The 14,610-nt window shown below is 42.4% G+C and overlaps 1 pseudogene; it reads right to left on the bottom strand.

The window, feature by feature from the left end:
- Positions 1 to 2,027: 2,027 nt before the first annotated feature.
- LOC142457251 (protein SET-like) lies at positions 2,028 to 8,685 on the bottom strand (annotated as a pseudogene).
- Between the last annotated feature and the right edge of the window lie 5,925 nt (positions 8,686 to 14,610).

Below are 14,610 nucleotides of genomic sequence, written 5' to 3'. Positions count from 1 at the left end.
ATCTTTTCTAAAGAAAGGGAGTCGATCTATCCTTAGAGACACATGAGGGAAGATACCGATTGGGAGATGTTTTCCATGAGTAATAAAGCTGGGGACATAAGGGAAAAACACATTTGAGGAAGAGGCAAAACTCTTCTTTTGACTTTAGGCTTTACAGCTAAATAGAGACCCGTTTTTGTTTTCTTTTTAATTAATGAATACATTTAATTTACCTATATAACATCACTTACCTTTTCTTGAATTCCATATATCCTATTAAAACTAGTAATATTTTACATTTCAGTTTGTTTTTGTCCAAAGTGTAAGATTATAAAAAATAAGTTCATAAAATGAATGTTGAAAAAGAGTTAATATTACTGTCAAAAATAATTAAAGAAAAAGTACACTTTTAAAAGCTCTACTACCTAGAGGGTTTAAGTGGAACTTTTCTATGAACCTAGAAGATTTCCAATGGAATTTGTTTTAGAGGAGTCAATTTATTATAAACATAATTAAAACACAATTATACAATTTAAAACTCCCGGACCTTGAGCCGGGTTGATAGCTGGCGGGCTCGGCCTGGTGGCCCCGGGTGCTGCGCGCCCAGGTCCACTCCGCGCGGAGCATCTCCAGACCATGGAATGCGTCCTTGCGCTCACCTTCCTTCTTCCTGTGTTTCTTCCTGCGGTCCAGCTGTGTCCTGTCGCACCTGTAGAACTTCAAGAAGCAGGAGTGAGGGGCCGGCCCTGACCCCAACCTGTCTGATCATGTTTCCTGCATTCCTGGACCGTGTCCTTCCGTTGTGGCGATCATGTCTGCAACCGTGACCACCCCGTGATCCCTGGAGGACCACATGCATCAGCTTGCAAGGCCCCACTCAGGGCCCTACCTCGTAACAATAAAGGCGACCGAAACCTTTAAACAAACAAACAAAAAATAATTTAAAAAATAAAATAATTTAAACCTATGCATATTATAAATATTTATACATATTACATACACATTCGAAAAAATATAAAAATACTATAAAAGACAGTTAAAACACTTCAAAATTTTGCATTTTGTTGAAATTGCAAAATCATCTCATTTTAAAGGAATTAATGGTAACAGAAAATAAATATTAAAAAAATAACATTGACCAGTGAATTTTTTTTAATTTCAAGTAGATTCCCAAAGTATTGCTTAATTTCCCACTTTTACAAAAAAAATTTTGTGTACACATTTAGTTTTATTGTAACAAAGCAACTTGTACACTTTTAACGTTAAAGACAGCATCTTTCCTTTCCAGTGAAACAAAAGAAAAATTTTAAATAAACAGGAACAAAATTACAATAGAGAATGTCAATTCCAAAGAAGATCCTACAGGGTCTACTGATTCTCCCATCGAGTGGCAGGGCTCAAGTCATCATTAGGAGAGCATTTTATTTTAAAAGTGTCATCTTAAACTGCAAGGCTATCCGTTAAACATCACAATTAAGCATGCCAAAGGAGAAGCCCATGTTTTCAAAATGCCACTTAACCCACCCAAACATCTCAAACCCACCCTTTGCTGACCTTCTATAACCCCCTTTTTTAAAGTTGTTTTTCCTTTTTTTTTAAACAAGAGAAGTAGACAGATATATGTTGGTAAATGCTAACTGTCCATATTCACATAGAGACACAGTGTAATCTCTGAGCCCAATGTACAGAGGAAGGAGGAAAGAAGCTACAGGGGCCGAGCACCCTCCAGCTGCCAGCAGGGCCAAGGGAGCAGAGGGTTTTGTTTTCCCACAGAGCACGGTGGTGTGTTGATTCCATAGTTTTTGTTGAGACAGGAAGGGACAAAAATTAATTTGAACACAAGGGGGTAGAGGTTCTTTTCCACTGTATTCTGCACAAGGCATTATTCCCTCCACCCCCAAATAAGTTGAGAACCATGGTGTAGAGAAAAGAGACCTCAAGAACAGGGTGATTGAGCACAAGAGGAAGAAAACAAAAACAAAAAAAGACTGCAACTTGCTCCCAGGGATTGAAGAAAATTAAAAAGGTTGGAATCCATTAGTGTTCTGTTAGTCATCCTCTCCTCCATCCTCCTCTCCTTCCTCTCCCTTGTCATCATCTTCATCTTCTTCCCCTTCGTCTTCATCCCCTTCTTCATCAATATCTTCTAAACCCTTCTTCTTCTTCTTCTTCTTCATCTTCTTCACCTTCACTTTCCTCATCATCCATATCAGGAACCAAATAGTGCTGTAATGGATTTGGCCAGATATCATCTTTGATGACCTCTCCTAATTCATCGGCGCCGGCATCAGACTGGTCGGTAAACCAGGTAAAGACACTCTCAGGTCCGTCATGCTGCCCCTTCCTGCTAGCTTTGTTCTGTGTTTGACTGGAATGTTTCGTCAAGTCCTTTCCAGATTTCCATTTGATTTCAGTTGATTTTGAAGATGGATCACCACTATCATTCAGATGAAATTCTTTGGAGAGAACTTTATTTTCAAAGTAAGGATTTTCATCAAAATAAAAATCTATTTTGTAACCTGATTTAATATCTTCAAATTCTGTCACTTCAGCTCTGGTCAAATAATGCAGAGCCTCTTCATCCTCAAGCAATGCAGACACATGCGCATGGTTGACAAATGTTGTTACCCCAAAATTTGGGATTTTGGCGATCAATTCTGACCTCTTCTGAAAGAATGGTTGGCAGAGTTTGTTATATTTCTGTTCTGCTTTCAAAATCTCCTCACTGGCTTGTTCATTAAGTCTGTCTATTTCATTTTGTACCTCATCAATATGTTCAATTGCTTCCAGCTGTTCTTTTTCTTCCTTGGGGGGGGGCCGGGGTCTCCTGCACCTTAGGCTTCTTCATTTGCGGCAGGCTTGAAGACTGGCGGTTAGGGGCCATGCTGCTTGCTGTCTGCCAGCAGAGCCCAAGGAACGTGCCAAAGAGCCGCTGGCCTCCCGTGGAAACTGCCACAAAATTGCCAACACTTGTCTGTCAGTTTGTTGATGTTTGCTGTGATTCTAAAAGCTACGTCATTGGTATTTCAAATGCCAGGAGGGTCACCCAACGTGAACAGGTTTCTGAAGTTTCCAGACTAAGAACAGACAAGGAAGAAGTCTCCACTTCGGTGGAAGAAGCCGCTGAAATTCTATGCATAACATTGAAGCATTGTCAGATACTGAAAGCTTAAACCAGTGATTCTCAAACTTCCCAATGCCAGGACCCTTTAATACAGTTCCTCATATTGTGGTGACCCCCAACCATAAAATTGTTTTGTTGCTACTTCATACTGTCATTTTGCTACTATTATGAATCATAATGTAAATATCTGATATTCAGGATGTATTTTCATTGCTACAAATTGAACATAATTAAAGAATAGTGGTTAATCACAAAACAATATGTTATTATATATTGTGAAATATTTATTTCTAATGACAAATAAATGAAATTTTGTCTTGAAGCACGGTGTAGCATGGGTAAGTCTTCATGCCTGGTACTCGTATGTGGGTGGATCTGCATGGGGGCAGACCCAGCTGGAGAGGGATAGAGGAGCGGTGTCTCAGTTCCTAAGACCATCAGAAATATGTGTTTTCTGTTGGTGTCAGGCGATCCCTGTGAAAGAGACGTTCGACCCCCCCAAAGGGGTCGTGACTCACAGGTTAAGAACTGCTGGCTTGAACAAAGGAAGCAGCATACTATCAGAGATAGTGCCAGACTATGGGCCCCTCAGGTCTTGAGGACAAGCAAAATGTGATTGAAGAAGAGCTGATTTCTTGGGGTGTAGACCATGGTGATGTGAATCTGGTAAAGTCTGTGGGGGTGGAGCCTATGGGATCTTCGTTTGCTGATAGGGTACAACTCAAGGTGAGGAGCAACAGATGCCAAAATCTTCTACTGATCAGGGATGTGTGAAGTAGGAATTTAGGGAAATGGAAATGGTCAAAAATGAAATGAAATTCATAAAGAGCAATACCCTAGACATTAATGAGCTGAAATGGACTGGTATTGGCCATTTTGAATTTGAAAATCATGTGATCTACTGTGACAGGAATAACACAATCAAGAGGAATGGTATGGCATTCTTTGTCAGAAAGGATCTTGTTAAATCCATCATGAAGTACAATGCTCTCTGTGATAGGATTCTATCTGTCTCCAGGTAAATCCAATCAATACCATCAGATTTATGCACCAACCACAAAAGTTAGTGATGAAGAAACTTAAGAATTCTACCAACTTCCTCAGACTGAAATTGATCAAACAGGGAATCAAGATGCACTGATTGGAATGCATCTTGGTGCATTGGTGGTTGGAATGTAAACGTTCGATACAAAGAGGAAAGAACAGTCGTTGGAAAATATGGATTTGGTAATAGAAATTAAGCTGAAGATCACATGATAGGCTTTTGCAAAACCAACAACTTGTTCATAGCTACCTTTTTCAACAACACAAAAGTTGACTATAACATGGAATTCCCCAGAGGAGATACACATAAATCAAAATAACTATATCTGTGGGAAGACACTATGGAGAAAAATTCAGCAGCTAGAACCAGGTCATGAGCTGACTGTGGAATAGACCACAAATTGCTCATATGTAAGTTCAGGTAGAAGTTGAAGAAAATTAAAACAAATCTATGAGAGCCAAAATATGACCTCAGTTCCTCTCTCATCTGACATTCCAGACCATCTCAAGAACAGATCTGATGCATTGAATAGAAGACCTAATGAACGGTGAGAGGACATCAAGACCATCATTCGTGAAGAAAGTGAATCATTAAAAAGACAGGAAAGAAAGATCAAAGTGGACATCAAAAGCAACTCTGAAATATACTCTTAATCATAGAATAGCTAAAGCAAATAGAAGAAAGGATAAAGTCAAAGAGCTGAATAGAAAATTTCAAAGAGCAGCTTGAGAAAAAAAATATTATAATGAAATGTTCAATGAAGACTCAGCATGATAGTGGGACAAGAGGAAAGTCAAAGGAAATAGAGGAAAGAGCTAGGAGGCAAAGGGCATATATAGAGGTCTAAATAAAGACATTTACATATGCAAATATATTTATATATGAGGATGGGGAAATAGACCTATGAGTCTATATTTATAGGTTTAGTATTAAGGTAGCAGAAGGACATTGGGCCTCCACTCAAGTACTCCCTCAATGCAAGAATACTTTCTTCTATTAAATTGGCATTCTATGGTGCTCACCTTCCTGACACAACCACTGAAGACAAAGCGGGTGAATAAGCAAATGAAGAAAGCTGATGGTGCCCAGCTATCAAAAGATATAGCGTCTGGGGTCTTAAAGGCTTGAAGGTAAACAAGTGGCCATCTAGCTCAGAAGCAACAAAGCCCACATGGAAGAAGCACACCAGCCTGTGTGATCACATGGTGTTGAAGGGATGAGGTATCAGGCATCAAAGAACAAAAAAATCATATCATTGTTTGGTTACCTCCACGATATGATCACTGAAGACAAATGGGTGCATAAGCAAATGTGGCGAAGAAAGCTGATGGTGCCCAGCTATCAAAAGATATAGCGTCTTGTGTCTTAAAGGCTTGAAGGTAAACAAGTGGCCATCTAGCTCAGAAGCAGCAAAGCCCTCATGGAAGAAGCACACCAGCCTGTGTGATCATGAGGTGTCGAAGGGATCAGGTATCAGGCATCATCAGAACAAAAATCTTATCATAGTGAATGAGGTGGGGAGTGTGAAGTGGCCACTGGACATCCCCTTACAGAAGTGTCTCAGGGAGATGAGCCAGTCAGGGTGCGATGTAGCAACGATGAAACATACAATTTTCCTCTAGTTCCTAAATGCTTCTTCCTCCCTCACTATCATGATCCCAATTCTACCTTACAAATCTAGCTAGACCAGAGGATGTACACTGGTACAGATAGGAACTGGAAACACAGGGAATCCAGGGTGGATGATCCCTTCAGGACCAGTGGTGTGAGTGACGACACTGGGAGGGTAGAAGGAGGATAGGTTGGAAAGGGGGAACCAAGAATCTACATGTGACCTCCTCCCCGGGGGGACAGACAACAGAAAAGTAGGTGAAGGGAGACGTCAGACACAGCAAGATATGACAAAATAATAATTTATGAATTATCAAGGGTTCATGAGGGAGGTGGGAGCAGGGAGGGAGGGGAAAAATGAGGAGTTGATGCCAGGGGCTTAGGTGGAGAGCAAATGTTTTGAGAATGATGAGGCAATGAATGTACAAATATGCTTTACACAATTGATGTATGTGTGGATTGTGATAAGAGTTGTATAAGTCCCTAATAAAACAATTTAAAGAATTTTTTAAGAAAGAAAGGGATAGGAACTCACGACACACAGAATCCAGGAACAGGAGTGGGAATAGTTATAGCAGAAGGGTAGGGGAAAGAGGGGGAGAGGAAGGGAGAAAGGGGGAACCGATCACAATGATCGACACATCACTATACACCCCTCTCCAGGGAGAGGAACAACAGAAAACATGGGGGAAGGGAGACAGCAGTCAATGTGAGAGATGAAACTAATAACAATGCACAATCTATCAGGGGGTTATGAGGGAGAGGAAGGGGGAAACAAAAGAGCTAATATCAAGGACTCAATAGAAAGTAAATGTCTAGAAAAGAATGAAGGCAACATATGTACAAATATGCCTGATTCAACTGATGTATGGATTGTGATAAGAATTGTACGAGCCCTCAATAAAATGATTTTAAGAAAAAAGAAACAAATGTTCAAAGACCTTGAAACCTTTCAGAGAACATGCTCAGCATATCTTAAACTGAAAGAACTCAAGAAAAAATTCAAGCTTCAAGTTTCGATGCTGAAAGATTTTATGGACAAAATATTGAATGACGCAGGAAGCATCAAAGAAGATGGAAAGAATACAGTCAGTGTACCAAAAAGAAATAGTCAATCTCCCATTTCAGGAGGTAGCCACAAACAAGGCTTCAGGAATCAATGGAATTCCAATAGAAATGTTTCAGCAAGCTGTAGAAGCACTGGAAGAACTCATTGGTCTATGCCAGGAAATTTGGAAGACATTTACTTGGTCAACTAACTGGAAGAGATCCATATGTGTGCCCATTCCAAAGAAAGATGACCCAACAGAATGCTCAAACTATAGAACAATATCATTGATAACGCTTACAAGTAAAACTTTGCTGAAGATCATCCAACAACAGTCGCACTAGTACATTGACAGGGAACTGCCAGAAGTTCAGGCTGGATTCAGAAGAGGACTTGGAACAAGTTAGATGTCTGCTGGATCTTGGCTCAAAGCAGAGAGTACCAGAAAGGTGTGTATTTGTGTTTCATCGGCTGTGCAAAGGCATTCGACAGTGTAGGCCATAAGAAACTGTGCATAACCTTGAGAAGAATGGGAATTCCACATTTCATCATGCTCCTGCAGAACTTGTACGTGGATCAAGAGGTAGTTGTGTCACCAGAACAAGGGCATAATGTATGGTTTAAAATCAGGACAGGTGTGCATCATGATTGTAGCCTTTCACCATATTTGGTCAATCGGTGTGCTGAGCAAATAACCAGAGAAGCTCGGTTATACGAAGAAGGATGCTATATTAGGACTGGAGGGAGGTTTATAGCAATCTGCAATATGCAGATGACACAACCTTGCTTGCTGAAAGTAAGGAGGACTTGACGCACTGATGAAGATCAAGGATTGCAGCCTTCAGTGTAGATGGCAACTCAAAGAAGGCCCAAATCCTCACAACTGGACCGATAAGTAACATGATAAATGGAGAAAAGCTTGAAGTTGTCAAGGATTTTGTCTTGCTGGTATCCACAATCAATGCTCCTGGACACAACAGTCAGATCAAAAGCTATTGCACTGAGTCGATCTGCTGCAGAAGACCTCTCTAGATTCTTGATGCACAAGGATGCGCATTTAGAGGACTAAGGTGCACCTGACCTCTTTTTTTTTAAAACACTTTTTAAAAAAATCATTGTATTACGGGCTCATACAACTCTTATCACATTCCATACATACATCGATTGTGTAAAGCACATTTGTACATTCATTGCCCTCATCGTTCTCAAAACATTTGCTCTCCACTTAAGGCCAAAATACTTTTTAAATGTTTCATGATTTTGTGAGCCACGTATTCAAGTAAGGTTGATGCATCTGTTTCCACATGGCATTCATGAAGGTCATTGGGTGGCATTTCATGCCATTGCCTTGAGAATGGGTAACAGGTTAGTCTCAAATTCACCCCCAGCAATTCCTCCTCCTGAAGTCTCAGGACCCTTCTACTTGATCATCTCTACAAGGTGGCCAGGTTCCTTACCTGGCAGCTCAAGGCTCTGAGAAAGTGTTTCATCCATTGAGGCTGGAGAAATCCTCAGCGATCACCTATAAACTTTAAACTGGAATTATCCTACAAAGCCATCATTAAACAAAATAACAGCGTAGCCCAAGTGTTTGCCTCTAGTGTATCACCCTTATAAAGATCTTTCTATACTGTAACTGACGACAGCTAAACTAAAGCACAGCAACAGCTGGAAAGGCAACAGTCTCAATGAGTGGCGATGGCACAGCATCGATGGAGGGAGGGTGGTTTCAAGAGACCAAAGGAGAAGCAGCAAGGCTTCTTCTGACCTGTGCTCAGAAGTCCTGCTGTTTCATGGGCCCCATCACAGTTGATAGCTTACAACTAAGTCATAGTGACAGCCCACCTTCAAGGACTGGTGAATAGAAACAGGAGGCATGATTCCTTGGGGACCACCTTTGGATATTTGTCACTATAAATGTGGAATAATCCCCAAGGTATGTTGTTAAGCGAAAAAACAAAGGTGCAGAACATGGTGTACAGCATCAGACATTGGTGTAAAAAGGAGGTGTGTGTGTGTGTGTGTGTGTGTGTGTGTGTGAGTGTGTGTGCGTGCGCGCTATACCTCTAAAAGGCTGAGTCCCAGGAGAAGGAGGAGGTCAAACATACCTGAGCCCTCCAGCCTGTTCACCAATTCTGACCTGGCCGCCCCTCCCAGAGCCCTCTCTACTTCTCTACTGGGTGCACTAATCGTGTGCAGTGGTCTCACAGAATTCATGATATTTATGATAATACTCATGCCTGTGGGGTTTATTAGTGAAGTGCCAGCTTACAACTTGGGAGCAAAACCAGTAAGCCACGACTTAGGGAGAGGATCAAGAAGCATGTAGGCCAACCTCCCTTCGTCATGCAGGCCTCCTCTCACGGTCCTCGTTGCCTGGCCCCTGCCCAGCTCAGGTGAGAGTTACAAAGCTCATTTAGCTCTGCCGAAAGTGCCTGAGGCACCTCATTCTACCAGCAAGCCTCTTGTCTTTCCCCAAATCTAGCAGGTTCTCGGCACAGTGACCCTGGGTCCAAAGGAGGACACACTTGCTCCCAGCTCTTCTTCCTGGGTGACAGTGAGCTCCCTTCGTCTCTGGTAAGGGAAAAAGTGATGCAGGCCACACCTCCAGGAAACTCCCAGCCATGAGATTAAAGCTGAGACATGAGTCAGCGCATTGCATCTCACACACACACACACACACACACACACACACACACTCCTGTAAAACAAATGGGCTGTCACATTAGATCGCTTCAGGGAGAATGGTCTCAACATTTCCTAACTGTCACACCACTGAGAATCCTGGCCCAGCCAAGCTGACATACACTTCAATCCATAACGGCAGCAGATGCAAACTAGAACGTGAAGACTTTTTGAACCAGGATCTGAAGAAGATAGAGGTTCAGGGAGCAATTTTTTCTCTGAATGATGCTTCTCCATTCAGGAGAAGATGGCTTCTAAAGTTTGATCAACTCAGAAACACTTTTGTCAGCATCGGAGATCTCGAGTACTTGAGTTAATTCAAATCCATTAAGTGCACCAAGTAAAACTAACACTACACAGAGATGGGCAGACAGGTCATCAACAGACAAGTGGGAAAACAAGATGTGGTCTAACCCTGCAGTTGAATGCTACACAGTCCTAAAGAGGAAGGGAGTCCTGAATATGTTCCCACGTGAAAGATCCTTGAAGACCTCATGTTAAGTGAAATAAGGCAGACTCAAAAGGACAAATAAGGTATGACCCAGCTTATATGGAGCATCTCTTACTCTCATAACACGCTGCCCTTGAGTTGATTCTGGTTCATAGCAAGCCTGCCTACAGGACAGAGTAGAACTGCCGCTCTGGCTTTCTGTGATTATAACTTTCTAGGGGAGTAGAAAGCCTCATCTTTCTCACGAGGAGTGGCTGGTGGTTTTGAACTGCTGATCTTGCAGGCAGCAGCCAGTGCATAACCCACCAGGGCTCCTTATATGAATATCTAGATTAGGCAAAGGCATAGAGGCAATAGCTCATTGGTGGTTCCCAGAGACTGGAATGGGGAGGCTACAGAGAGGGAGCTGGGGAGTCATGGCTGAAGGAGTACTGAGGCTGTGTCTGGTGTGAGGAGATGCTTTTGGAAATAGAGAGTGGTGAGAGTTGCACAACATGGTGAATGTAATTAATTCTACCAGATTATATATAATTATATGCACCAAGTCAAACTAAGTTTTATATGATTTATTTATAATCTGGTAGCATTAATATATATACATCAATACACATATATAGTTGAAATGACCTATATATATGATCATTATATATATATATTGTGTGTATATAGGGCATATATTATATATAAGTGCATATACATTTTTCCACAATAAGTTTTTTTTATCTTTTTTTAAATTTTTTAATTTTATTTATTTTTTTACATTTTATTAGGGGCTCATACAACTCTTATCACAATCCATACATATACATATACATACATCAATTGTATAAAACACATCCGTACATTCTTTGCCCTAATCATTTTCTTTTTTTTAAAAATCTTTTTATTGGGGCTCATAAGGCTCTTATCACAGTCTGTACATACATCAAATGAGCAAAGCACCCTTATACATTCGTTGCACTCATCACTCTCATAATTCACCTTCCACTTGGGTTCCTGGAATCAGCTCGGTTTCCCTTTTTTTCCCCCCATCCCCCATCCCCCTCCCTCCCCGATCCCACCCCTGGTCCCTTGATAGTTTATAAATAATTATTATATCTTATCTTACACTCCCCGGCGTCTCCCCTCACCCGCCTCCCCCTTGCCAATCTCCCAGAGAGGAGGTTACACATAGATCTCCGAGATCGGTTCTCCCTTTCTACATGCCCTTCCCTCCTGGTGTCGCCACTCCCACCGCTGGTGTTGAAGGGTTCGTCTGTCCTAGATTCCCTGTGCCTCCAGATCCCCACTGCACCGCTGTACATCCTCTGGTACAACCAGCTCCGCAAGGCAAGGTAGGATTGGGGTCATGATGATTGGGAGGGGAGGAAGCGTTCAGGAACTAGAGGAAGGTTTTGAGTTTCATTGTTGTTACACTGAACCCTGTGTGGCCCATCTCCTCCTCACTACCCCTCTGGAAGGGGTGTTCAGCTCTCTACAGGTGGGCATTGGGTCCCCATCATGCACTCCCCCTCTTTCACGGTGATGTGATTCTCACCACCACCCCACCTTTGATGTTGGAGACCTGGTCTCCTCTGTCCTTCATGGTCACCTATGTTGGTGTGCTGCTTCCGTGTGGGCTCGGTTGCTTCTGGGCTAGATGGCCGCTTGTTTGCTTTCAAGCCTTTAAGTCCCCAGACGCTATATCTCTCAGTAGCCGGGCACCATCCGCCTTCTTCACCACTCTTGCTTATGCACACTTTCGTCTTCAGTCATTATGTGAGGAAGGTGATCACACAATGATTGTTTTTGTTCCTTTGTATCTGCTACATGGTCCATTCAACACCTTGTATTCGCTTAGGCCGTGTGCTTCTTCTCTGTGGGCTTTGTTGCTTCTGAGCTAGATGGCCGCTTATTTGCCTTCAAGCCTTTAAGACCCCAGACGCTATATCTTTTTTTGATAGCCGGGCATCATCAGCTTTCTTCACCACATTTGCTTACACACACGGCTGTCTTCAGTGATCATGTCGGGAAGATGGGTATCTTGCAATGGCTGCTTAGCAGGGCGAGGTGCTATTGTATTGGGGGATTCCACAATAAGTTTTTAAAGAAGCATTATTTTTTTACTGATAACACTCCTGATACATCATGAAAATGAAATGTTTACATAACTGTTTGTATGGCACTTACTTTATGAATATATATTTATACACACTCACATAAATTAAGTCACTTGCAGCAATAGACACCAAGGCAAAATCGATACTTATCTGTAGATGGTATCATAAGTGAGTTTTGCTTATTATGTGTGTATGTATTTGCATCTGTGTGTTTGCTGATCTTTCTGTAATAAGCCTTTATAGCTTTTCTAATAAGAAATAAAGTCCTAGTACTGATCCAGGAATAAACCAACAGATCAATGAATCAGGAGAGAAAATTGGAAAAGAGATTCAATAAATAGAAGAATCTGTTGTATTATCAAGGTAGATTTCACATCATGGTAGGGGAGACAGACAGCTCAATACATTTCATCGGTTCCAGTGGCTAACAATTTGGGTGATCAAGCTGAGCTTTCTGTTGTGGCTGGTAGATGCCACTGAGTTAGTTCTGACTTGTGGTAACTCTATGTACACTGCCCAGTCCTGTGCCTTGCTCACAATTGGCATTACGTTTGAGTCCATTGTTTCAGCCACTGTGTCAGTCCCTCTGGTTGAAGGTTTTCCACTTGTTCGCTGACCCTCTATTTTACCCTCTGCAACGTCTGGTCCCTTCCTGATGACGTGTTCGCAGTAAGCACCTCTCCATCCTCATTTCTAAGGGGAATTCTGGCTGCATTTCTTTAAAGCAGATGTACCTGTTCTTCTGACCATCCATGGAAATGTTCATATTCTTCAATAAACACTGTCATTCGGATGCATCCATTCTTCTCTGTGCTCCGTGGTCAGTGTCCAGTTTTCACATACAGTGTGCTAAAGGAACTCTCACAGTAAACAAACAAACAAACAAACACAGAATGTTTAATCACATTGAGTGGGTAAAAACAGGTACATTTTAAAAGAAAATGTACGCAAGTACTTCCATACTCTTAAAGGACAGGTCTTTCTAACCCACAAGGACCCCTACTGTTGCCAAGCTGGGCACAAGAGGAGAAAGTGGCCGAGTTGGAAATATCAAAATACAATGTATGCATTTAAAAGGCCATCCCAAGTCCCCACCAATAACAACTATAACCTGCCTAGGGGGCGGGGGGCGGGGCAATGCACATGAAACGTGCACTGCCTAGTAATAAAACCTATACAACGTACCGGAGTATGTAAAAGCAGACCTGGGGAAAATGAAGTGCTCAGTGGAGGCTAGTAGAATTTATTCACCGCAGCTTTGCTTTTAATAGAACAAAGAGAGACAATCTAAATGTTCGTGACTAGATAAAGCCTTGTGATTGAGTGTCATGCAGTGGGTAAAAATAATACACTAGTTCTGTGTGTACTTCTGCTTCTCTTAGGCCTCTCAGCCCCTCCCAAGCCCGACCTGGGAGGAGGTGATAAGCTTGAAATGGACCCTGCTTAGAAGGGTGTAGGGTCAATGTGTTAAGAGGACATGCCCATGCGGGATCTTCCTGTGGGCTGCCTCCATCCACTGTCCTGTGGTTCTCCGAAGCTCACAGGCTAAGTTGGGGCGGGACTGGCCATACCTCACCTTCTGACCTTACACAGGGATTGCTTATCTACTCCATGTCTCCAGATGACCAGCCTCAGCTCATACTCTATGTCTGGTTCGATCCAGCTTCTACTCCACAGTCCTGAATGAGGCTGCGACAGCCAAGGCCTGATCTGTGAGTTCAGATCTTGTTAGGCCTCCTGACCAGAAAACAAAAGACAATGCATGCTCACGAGGTTGTGACATGACTGACCATTGGCAATGTGCGCTGGCAAGGTTGTGAGGTGACTGACAGGAACAATGCATGGTCATTACTTTGCAGCCTCCGGCTAGTGTCGCACCTTAGCAGCATGGTGCAGGATGAAACTGCTCCAAGAGCCCAAGGGTTAAACCTAGATGATGCAGACAGCAGAAGCCAACACAAACTAGCAAGGGAGACAGAGTAGCACCATGGTTACAATCCGATTTGTTGGGTTTTTTTTCTAACACTTAACTTTAGTAGAAGTTTCCATAGCCAATTAGTTTTCCAATCAATAATCCACAGAGGAAGAGTTCCCTAACATTGGTTGCAACCCCCACAATGTGTCAGCACTCTCCCTCTTTCGTCCCTGGGTTTCCTCATTTCTTGTTCCTGTCCCTCCTTGCCCTCTCATCTTGGGCTTTGGGCACATGCTGTCCTGTGAGTCGCATGTGGTCGGTTATTCTAGGAAGCATGTTCTTCATGGGCGTTAGTGTTTGCTTTATGGTGCTATGCTGACATCAAGAAGGGTCTGTAGTCTCAAGTTAGGCATTGACCCAGGGCAATGGTCTTTGGGGCTCCTCTAGTCTCTTTTCTTGGGGGGGGGATACAGAATGAATTTAATGAAATGAAGAGGAAGTCAATAGCTTTACTAGTCCTGGTGAAAGATGGTGGGGGAGGTGTACTAGTAATGAGGGGAAAAGGGAAGTTCAGAAACACGAAAGGGAAGCTGCTCCACTCTGAGAAGAGATGGAAGCAAGGGACTGTCATTCTTCATACGGAGCCTAGAGAG

The sequence above is a fragment of the Tenrec ecaudatus genome, chromosome 9 (genome assembly GCF_050624435.1).
Source record: "Tenrec ecaudatus isolate mTenEca1 chromosome 9, mTenEca1.hap1, whole genome shotgun sequence".
NCBI lineage: Eukaryota > Metazoa > Chordata > Mammalia > Afrosoricida > Tenrecidae > Tenrec > Tenrec ecaudatus.
The sequence above is the reverse complement of the archived record's forward strand: the minus strand, read 5'-3'. Positions and strand labels throughout refer to the sequence as shown.